At 32.7% G+C, this 9288-nt stretch overlaps 1 pseudogene; it reads right to left on the bottom strand.

Annotated features, from left to right (window-relative positions):
* Nucleotides 1-207: 207 nt before the first annotated feature.
* On the bottom strand, nucleotides 208-2581 carry LOC148860677 (tubulin beta-1 chain pseudogene; annotated as a pseudogene).
* Nucleotides 2582-9288: the final 6707 nt, after the last annotated feature.

Genomic DNA, 9288 nt, shown 5'->3' with positions numbered 1-9288 from the left:
GTCTAGTGCCAATTTGGTCCTCGGACTTTAAAACGCAACAATCCATTACCTAAACTTTCGAAATGCGACAATCCGGTACCCACTGTTAATCAACCATTAAGTGGTATGTAAAAAGACACAAATGCCCTCCAGGTGTCATTCTAATTTTCTTTATCAACCATCCAAATGTCCTTCTCAAAACTAACACACTGTTCATTATCTTCTTCCTCAAGAAGATGAAACAGGGGTATAAATTTTTGGAATCCACTCGACAAAGTAGGACGAGTTCTTGTTTTGCAAATTGATCAACTGCTCGTCCACTTAGTGCTCATCTTACCTCTGAACAGAGTTGAGGTAGTAAGATAGCGTCCATGGCGAGGGTCATCAGCACACATCATGTTCTTTGGCATCCCACAACTGCTAGTCAACTCTGGGACAGTCAGAGCCTGATATTGTTGAGAACCACTTGAGGTCATGGGAGCAAATCCAACCATAAAGAAGTGGAGACGGGGGAATGGAATTAGGTTCATGAAAACTTCCTCAGATCAGAGTTCAGCTGCCCAAGGAACATGAGACAACGGGTGACACCACTCATGGTTGTAGAGATCAAATGGTTCAGATCGCAAAAGCCGGTGGTAGTAAGCTTGAGAGTCCTGAAGCAAATATCATATAAAGCTTCATTATCAACAACCATACACTCATTTGTGTTTTCTACAAGCTAATGAACAGAAAGGGTTGCATTGTATGGCTCAACCACCATACCTGAAAACCTTTGGGGAGGGGAAGACAGAAAATGCGAGCATCATCCCGTCAGGGTACTCTTCCCTTATCTTTGAAATGAGCAAAGTACCCATACCAGAACCAGTTCCTCCACCTAGAGAGTGACAAACTTGAAATCCTTGAAGACAGTCACAGTTCTCAGCCTCCTTCTTCAAGACATCAAGAACGGAATCGATAATCTCTGCAAACACCCTTCACCTCTCTCTCTCTCTCTCCCATCTTGTCTCTCTCCAGCAGTCTCTCTTCAAGATCTGATTTGGGTCATTTAGCACTGTTTTAGTCTCAAGGTAGAAGACAATGAACAGTGTTTTTAGAAGGATATTTTTGACATTTTAAAAGTTTAAAATCGCACATGTCATCATGTGATATGAATAATTGATGGGCTACTAATGGTAGGTACTAAATTGGCACGTCTTGAAAGTTCGGGTATTGGATTGTTGCATTTTAAAGTTTGGGGACCAAAATGGCACTAGGCCCAAAGTACAGGGTACTAATCGAGAATTTTCCCTTATTTTTAGTATTTTATTTACATCCTCTCATGTTGCACTCATTTTTTAACAATGACTACATACTGTTAACTTTCTCCAAAGAAGTTGAAGAAAGGATGGAACAGTGAAAGCTAGGGGAAAACATTTTGTTTTGGCTTCTAAAGAATAACGGGGCATGACTTCATGAGAAAGGGTCATATCTAGTAGGGTCCTTCTTGACCCATCCAGGTAGAAGGCATGCTTATCAATTTACTGGAAAATTCAAGAATCTGTGCAGTGCAAGCATGGGCAGCAGAACAATTGGAGGGATTTAATTATAGAAGGGGGCTGTGAAGTTATCATTTCTTGGCTTTCAACAGAAGTTGAACCCCCTTGGAAATTCTGATTTCCGGGAGAAACAAAACATCAACAATCCCATTTGAATTGCTCATTCCAGTGGGCTCCTAGGAATGTGAATAGTTTGGCTGATTCCTTATCAAAAGCAGGTGTTTTGAGGAAAGATCTTGTATTTGTTGGTCAGTTTTATGCTGTTGATGTATTGTCCATGCTGTCAGTCTTGTGACAGTATGTTCTTCACTCTTTTCTTGAATGAATTCTTTTCCAGTTATCTATCAAAAAAATAAAAATAAAAAAATAAAATGCATGAGCACAAGAGCATGTATGCAGATTGTTGTAATAAGATCTAAATCAGAGACGCTCCAAATGTAATAATGAAGTTTTCTTTTATTGGAAAAAATGGAATTGGTGCCTCTATCTATTGACTGGTATTAGGCAATTTCATATGAATAGATGGGAGGATTTCATAACCATGCAAATGGAAACAACACCTCCCCCCTTTTGGGTGTGGGAATTTCAAATACAAGAAAACAAGACCAAAATTCATCCTAGCTGGAACCCAGAATAGTCTCTAAGCGCTGTGATGGAAAACCCGGAAGGCCTAGATTAATTGTGTTTCATTCTCATGAAGCTCCGCTCCTTGGGTTCTCCTCGAAAGCAGCTTAACTACGAAAGACAACAGAGTGACTTGGAGCGGGGATCCTGACCCCAACTTTGAAATAAATTTCTTGTTGGCTCGTCCACAATCCTAATCCCTGTTAGGGTTAAAAATGACCCTCCATTCCCTGATCTTCAAAGAGGACAAGTTCTCCATTAAGGACCCGGACCCTTGAAATTTTTATATTAAAATTATTTTTTTAGAAAACAAATTTGCTTAAGATTTGTTTAAGAAAAATTTTAAGTTAAAATTACTCACTCTCCATCTCTGTCTTTGTCCCCAGTTGGGTATCACTCTCATTCCCCGTCTCTGTCCCCGTTCTGACCAAGGCAATCTCCATTCCTTGACCCCATTGGATATCTGACAAGGACGAGGGAAATTACCATCCCTAAGCTAAACTAAAGTTTCTGCCCTTCCACACAGCCAAGTAGATAGTGCCATTAATATTTACAGACTAATCTATACTTTTATACTATATATTAAAGTGATTAGGGCCCACGTCACCAGCCTTCTCATTCTCCCATTCCCCCTTCTCTTTTCTCCAAATCTCTCTCTCATGTTCTCAATCACTTAGCCAATTCTCCTAAAATTCTTCCTAAAACACCTCTTAATCTATATTGCCATGTGGCAGCCCTCTCTCTCTCTATCTCTCTCTCTCATGTTACCAATCTGCTCAACCCCCTCTTAAAACTTCTCCTAAACAATCTCTCTCATCTAAAATTCCTCCCAAAATACCTCTTATAATTAAATTAAGTTGGGTAGTTAAATTAATTACTAAACTATATTCTTTTTTGTAATTTTGGTAAATAAAAAAATGTAATTACTAATAATTACTTGCTGAAAATTACTGATTTTTGTAATTTAATTTCAGATTTTTTGAAAATTAATTATTAAAATCAATAATTACTAAATAATTAACAATTAATTAAAATATTAATAAATATAAATTTAATAATTAAAAATTATCAATAATTTTTATCAATATGTAGTTATTGATATTTTCAGTAATTTTTTAGTGGAAAATTAATTTCAATAAATATAAATTAATTTTTTATATTTTCAGTAATTTTTGTCAATTTATTAATATTTAGTGATATTATCAAACAATAATTAAAAAATTTCAGTAATTTTTTAGTGGAAAATTAATTTCAATAAATATAAATTAATTTTTTATATTTTCAGTAATTTTGATATTAAATACATTTTTGTATTAATAATTAGTGATTTTGTTAATTTAGTGAAACTTAAATTATAAACTTCCAATTTTTTAAATAAATAATTGAAAAGTTTTAATAATTTCCATAATTATGGATACTACATTTACAATTACCATAATTAATGGAACTATATCTATGTGTTTGGGGGTGTTATAGGTTTAGGGGATGACCCTAGGGTATGAATCGCAATGGACGGGTTTGGGACAGGGATCATACTCCCCATCCCGACCTCGAGTTTTAAATTAACTCTTGTCAAAATTTTTATCTTGCATCCCCGGTCCTCAACAGAGAGGCTGTTTGAATTAAAAAAATTAAGAATTATTTAAATAATATAATTAAATTATGTAGTAACGTTAAAATATTTATTAAAAATACAAAAAAAATGTCATATATTTAATAATATTCATATTATTAATAATTTTAAACTTTTATGAAATTCATAACGAAATTATATACTAACAATATAAATTATAATAGTATGAAATATTCAATTCAAATATTATTCAAATAATAAAATAAAAAATTTTAAAATATTATTCAAAAAATTCAATAACTAAATATTATAAATAACAAAATATTAAAAATAGATAAATATTATATAACAAAATATTTAATATTATGTAATAACTTCAAACTAAATAAAATTTAAATAATGAAAAGTTTTAAATATTTACATTTTATTTAAATATTTAAATAACTAAATATTTTAAATTAGGAAATATTTAACATAACTAAATTTTAAATAGTTAAAATAACGAAATTATGTAATAAAGTTAAAAATTTATTAAAAGTAGAAATTTGTTTTAAATATTTCATAATATTTGAATTAATAATAATTTTATATTTTACAAAACTAATAATGAAATTATGTAATAATAGTATAACTTATAATTTAATGGATTATGAAATTCAAAAAATAAGTAATATTGTAAATAATTAATTTTAAATATTAAAACAATTAATAACTTTATGATATTTTAAATATCATTTAAAAAAATAAAACAGATTAAATAAAGAAATTATGTAATAACCTTACAAATTTTATCAAAAACATAAAAATAATTATAGTAGATTTAATAATAATTGATAATAAGAATATAAAATATAAATAATTTAAAAAAATAAGTAATATTATAAATAACTAATTTTAAATGATTTAAATATAAAAAATTAATATTGAATCATACTTATGTAATAACTTTAAAAATTTATCAAAGACAAAATTAATTATAATAGATTAAATAATATTCGATAATAAGAATATAGAACATAAATAATTGAACATTTTTAAATATTATTGAAATAGTGAAAGTAGATCAAATAACTTAGAGGTATTGAAGCTTTATTAATTATTTATTGTATTTTCACTATAATTTTCAATAATTATTGGAGATTAAACTATTGTTATTTGTAAGAGATTAGACTACCAATTTAGCTGAAATTAAGAGTTTTCACTAGGCAGTTTAATTCGGTTACAAATTGTTTGGCTATTCAAATTGATATGGTCTGGTTGGGGAGTTGATCACTCGAAACTAACCAACTGTTAGTGAAAACCGACAAACTCGAGTTGTATCGGTCAATGTTTGAAAAACCAACCCAAGACCAACCTGCTTTTGCATATGGGTTGCAGTCACCGGTTCAACCATCTTGGTTGAACAAGTCAGGTCGTTCCACGTCATCACTCTATATATTTAAATATATATGTATATATACATATATAAATGTGCATATATATATATATATATATATATATGCATTTATGTGTGCAAATAAATATTTTATCGATAAATAGTGTATAATTATGTTTTACATATAATATATGTATTATTTTATATTTTATTATATTTTTAATTCAAATTTTTTGTTTATAAAAAAATGTTAACATTTGCGATTTGAGGACAAAAAGGGTTTTTTTTTTAGCAAAAATAGTGGGGTAATGCACCCATGACACCTTAGGATGCATAGATCTTGAAAACTTACCCAAAATAAAGAAAGACCACTTCAGTCGAACATTGGAGTGCAAAAGTTATGGCCTCCGAAATTTTGCACATGCATTAAGTATGCAACTTGTAACCCTGTGATCGGTTTGAATGGATCAATTGTTGAACCCTCAAAATCAGGTGGTCTTTTACCAAGTCAACAGTTTTTGACCGAAGGGCGGGTTTCAATAGAACTAGAGCCAGAATCAAGGTCGGTGAAGGTTTAAATGGTTCAATTGATATGGTCTATGGTGGGTTCAAAATAATTGTATCGATTTGGACTGACTTTCAGTTTGGTTGGTTGGTTCAAAAGATTTAAACTTGAAAACTTAAATTACATTTAAAAAATACAACGATATTATTAAAAGAATAAATTTAAAAATTTAAGTTTATAATATAAAATATTTTAGAGTAAGAAAAATGGGAATTTTCCCACTTTCTTGTGTTAAAAATTATATTTGAAATATAAAATATTAATATATATTTATAATCAAGTCAATTTAATTTTGGTTAGTTTACAAATGGCCAAAACGAAACTAACCTGATTTGGTTGGGTTGGGAAACTTTTGAACTGAAGCTGACCGAAAATACTAGAAAGTGACCAATTGTCTACTCTAGATGAAATTAATTGGTTGGGTGATCTGTTTCATCAGTTTCATCAGTTTGATGAGCATCCCTAGATGAAATTAATTGTTGTTTTTTTTTTTTGTATTGCAAAAATTTATTAAAAATAGTGTATAAAATATAAATAAATTTTCACGATTTAAAAATTAAATTATAAAACAATTGTCTACTGTTATGTATTTCTATTATTTAACTTTCGCTTAACAAAGTCTGTACATCGCACAGGTCTCCACTAATACTATATATAAGAGTTTATAGTAGGTCTATACCATATATGAATTTGATATGAGCTCACATGAAGTTGATCCAACCATTGAACCCAACTTAACCCAACCTAGAAAAAGTGGGTTAGGATCCACTATCTAATGACCTGAACTAGAAGGCAACATGACCCTACTTGATATTTAAAAAGAATTTGCGATGGATTGGATTGGGTTACAGATCACCATTGGGTCACCTCTTTTCACACCAACATTTTCAAGCCGGTGTTATCCAGGCAATTGAATTATTTGAACCAGTCTTTTCAACTTTTCGTTGACCCAGTCGATCGGTCGAACCACTTGACCCATCACCTAGCTAAGATTTCGGGTCCAGTTTAGTCAAGACCTGTTAGACAGTCAAAAACCATTGACTTGGTCAAGAACTGCTCAACCTAGCCAGTTCAACCGTTGACCCGTTCGACCCGATCACCAGATCGCGGGTTGCACACTCAATGTATGCAAACTTTTAGAGGCCATAACTTTGCACTTCAATGTCCGATTGGGGGTGATTTTTTTTTTGTAACTTTTCAAGATCTATTCCTCCCAAGGCATTGTAGGCATTTTTCAAAAAACCCCCTTTTTGGCTTCAAATTACAATTTTTAATATTTTTTATAAATAAACATTTAAAAACTGAGTTAAAAATATAAATTAAATATAAAAAATACATATAATATATTTAAAACATATTTATACATTATTTATTGATAAAATATATATTTATACACATATATACGTAGAATGGTCTAAACCGTTCGACCCGGTTAGTTGAACTAGTGACCCGCGACCCAGAGGCAAAAACGGTTCCACCTCCCGATTGGTTTTTAAAACCATTGATTTGAACTATTTGAATTGGATGGTTAAACCCATATTTTTGGCAAAAAACTCCTGTCTTGGTCAAAGTCCAACTGACTTGGGCGGTTGAACAATTGACTCATCTGATTTTTGGGCCAATTCTAACTTGTATATTTAGAGCTCGGGTCTATCTAGCCTTTGCTGTCTGAACCCGAAAACCTGATTAGACTTGATGACCCAACCCGACCCGATTGCCAGGCCTATTTACAGTGGCAAAATAAGAAAAATAAAAAGAACTAGCTAATTCTACTCTCTTGTAATATGTACAAATTATATATTATATATATGTTAAGTTTGACTAGTTAAATTTTCTCTTTTGCTAATAACAAGTTCAGCACATCAATCCATTTGAATCCTGAAATGAAAATTTTATGTTTTTGGTGCCTTTGTGTGAATGGAAATTGTTCAGAAGAGACCATTTGAGAAAAATCATTGATCTAAAAACCTATAAAATAGGATCAACCACATTAGCTTAGTTGAAGATTGGGCTGCTTGGAAAGCCCATAATTTAACTATAAATTTCAATGACGGATGCATTTCAATTGAAGGGGATTTCAAACTTGTCATTCATTGCCTTAATAACATGGCCAACCCACCATGGAGATGGAGATTGAAGACTATCATCGACGACTGCAAGATGATTCACCAAAGCTTGAACGGAGAAATAAAGTATTAACATGTCTAAAGAGAAGCCAACAAAGCTGTAGATTGATTTGTAAATCAGACCCATAATAATTCTGTGGGGACGTGCTACCCTGGAGATGTGTGGCACCTAAAGAAAGAAATGAAAATTTTAGGTTGAAACTCTAAGGGGATGCTCTTTTTTTGGACTTTGAGAGGGGAAAAAGTTGGTCGAGAATCAAAATCTCATTGGCGAAAAAACCCACGTTCATTTTTCAGATTTATGTGAGGATCGGTGAAAGTTTATTTTTGGGTATGGGTATGGGTACCCAGTTAAATGATACCCAACTCTTAAATTGATAAATAAACTTTTTCATTCATGAGAAAATTGTTAATACTTGAATGGAACAAAAATGCCCATTTTTATAATAAAATTTTTACGATTAAAATGACCATTGTCTTATTTATATGAAAAATAAAAGAATATGATTTAATGCACAAGTGGGAAACAGTTACCCACCACCTAATGCATTTACCCGGATTTACTGAAAAGCGAACAGGGCGTAAATGTAAATGTAATAGCCGAAAGCCGATTGGTTGGGACTGAGTAAGACATTAATCGGAGGGGTTGATACTTGGCCAAGATGGCAGCCGAGACGAGAGAGAATGGATTATGTACTAACCCTAGACCTAGAGCTATAACTCTTAGACCCAGGTGTCTGCTATAGCCTATAGGGACAGCATGTAATTAAGATGGGCAAAACTGAACGGATCATGCTACAAACTAGCTAGGATTGGCAGACCGCCATTAATGGAGTTGATTTTACAGGAAAGTGCCCGGTCTATACATTCAAATGGAATGGAAGGCAGTAAATCCTGTTGTCAAGGGTGAAGACGCAGCTACGTACGGAGTTTTCAACCTTGGGCTCCTCTATTCACACTCTTTGCTTCCAAATCAAGTGTGAGTTGTAGTGGGGACGACTGAATGATGAAGAGGAAGAAAGAATGAATGAAAATTGGTTATTGGTAGTAGTTGCCGACTTGCCGTGATTGCAGAGTCGCAGACCAATGACTACTGCCTGCAGAAATGAAATTGCGATTTCTACTTCATCTTTCAATGGAACAGAAATAAAATTTATGAACTAAGAGCCTTTTGTATCAAGATCCAAAAGGCTACCAACAGCGTCCCAACCAGAAGGCTTTTTTAGCTCACATTAAGGTCTGGGATATGCTACCAATACAATGTTATCAACAAATGTCCCAACATGCCACTACAGCTATACATGGGGAGATGTTCCCAATATTGCCAGTTGGGACGGAATGGGATCTGCTACTTACACATGGGCGCCTCACAGGCATATCTACCGTGCAGTGGAAGCATCTCCGGTGAATAATAACTTATGAGTACAGGAGGTGCTCCCAATGAATGGTAGGATGTGTGTGTGAGGCGCCCTGTGTGAGGAGCAGATATCCAGTCTCAGTTGGTACATCTT

The sequence above is a fragment of the Nelumbo lutea genome, chromosome 4 (genome assembly GCF_056320005.1).
Source record: "Nelumbo lutea isolate HS-2025 chromosome 4, American lotus-T2T, whole genome shotgun sequence".
Classification (NCBI taxonomy): domain Eukaryota; kingdom Viridiplantae; phylum Streptophyta; class Magnoliopsida; order Proteales; family Nelumbonaceae; genus Nelumbo; species Nelumbo lutea.
This window is presented reverse-complemented; position numbering and strand designations above follow the sequence as displayed.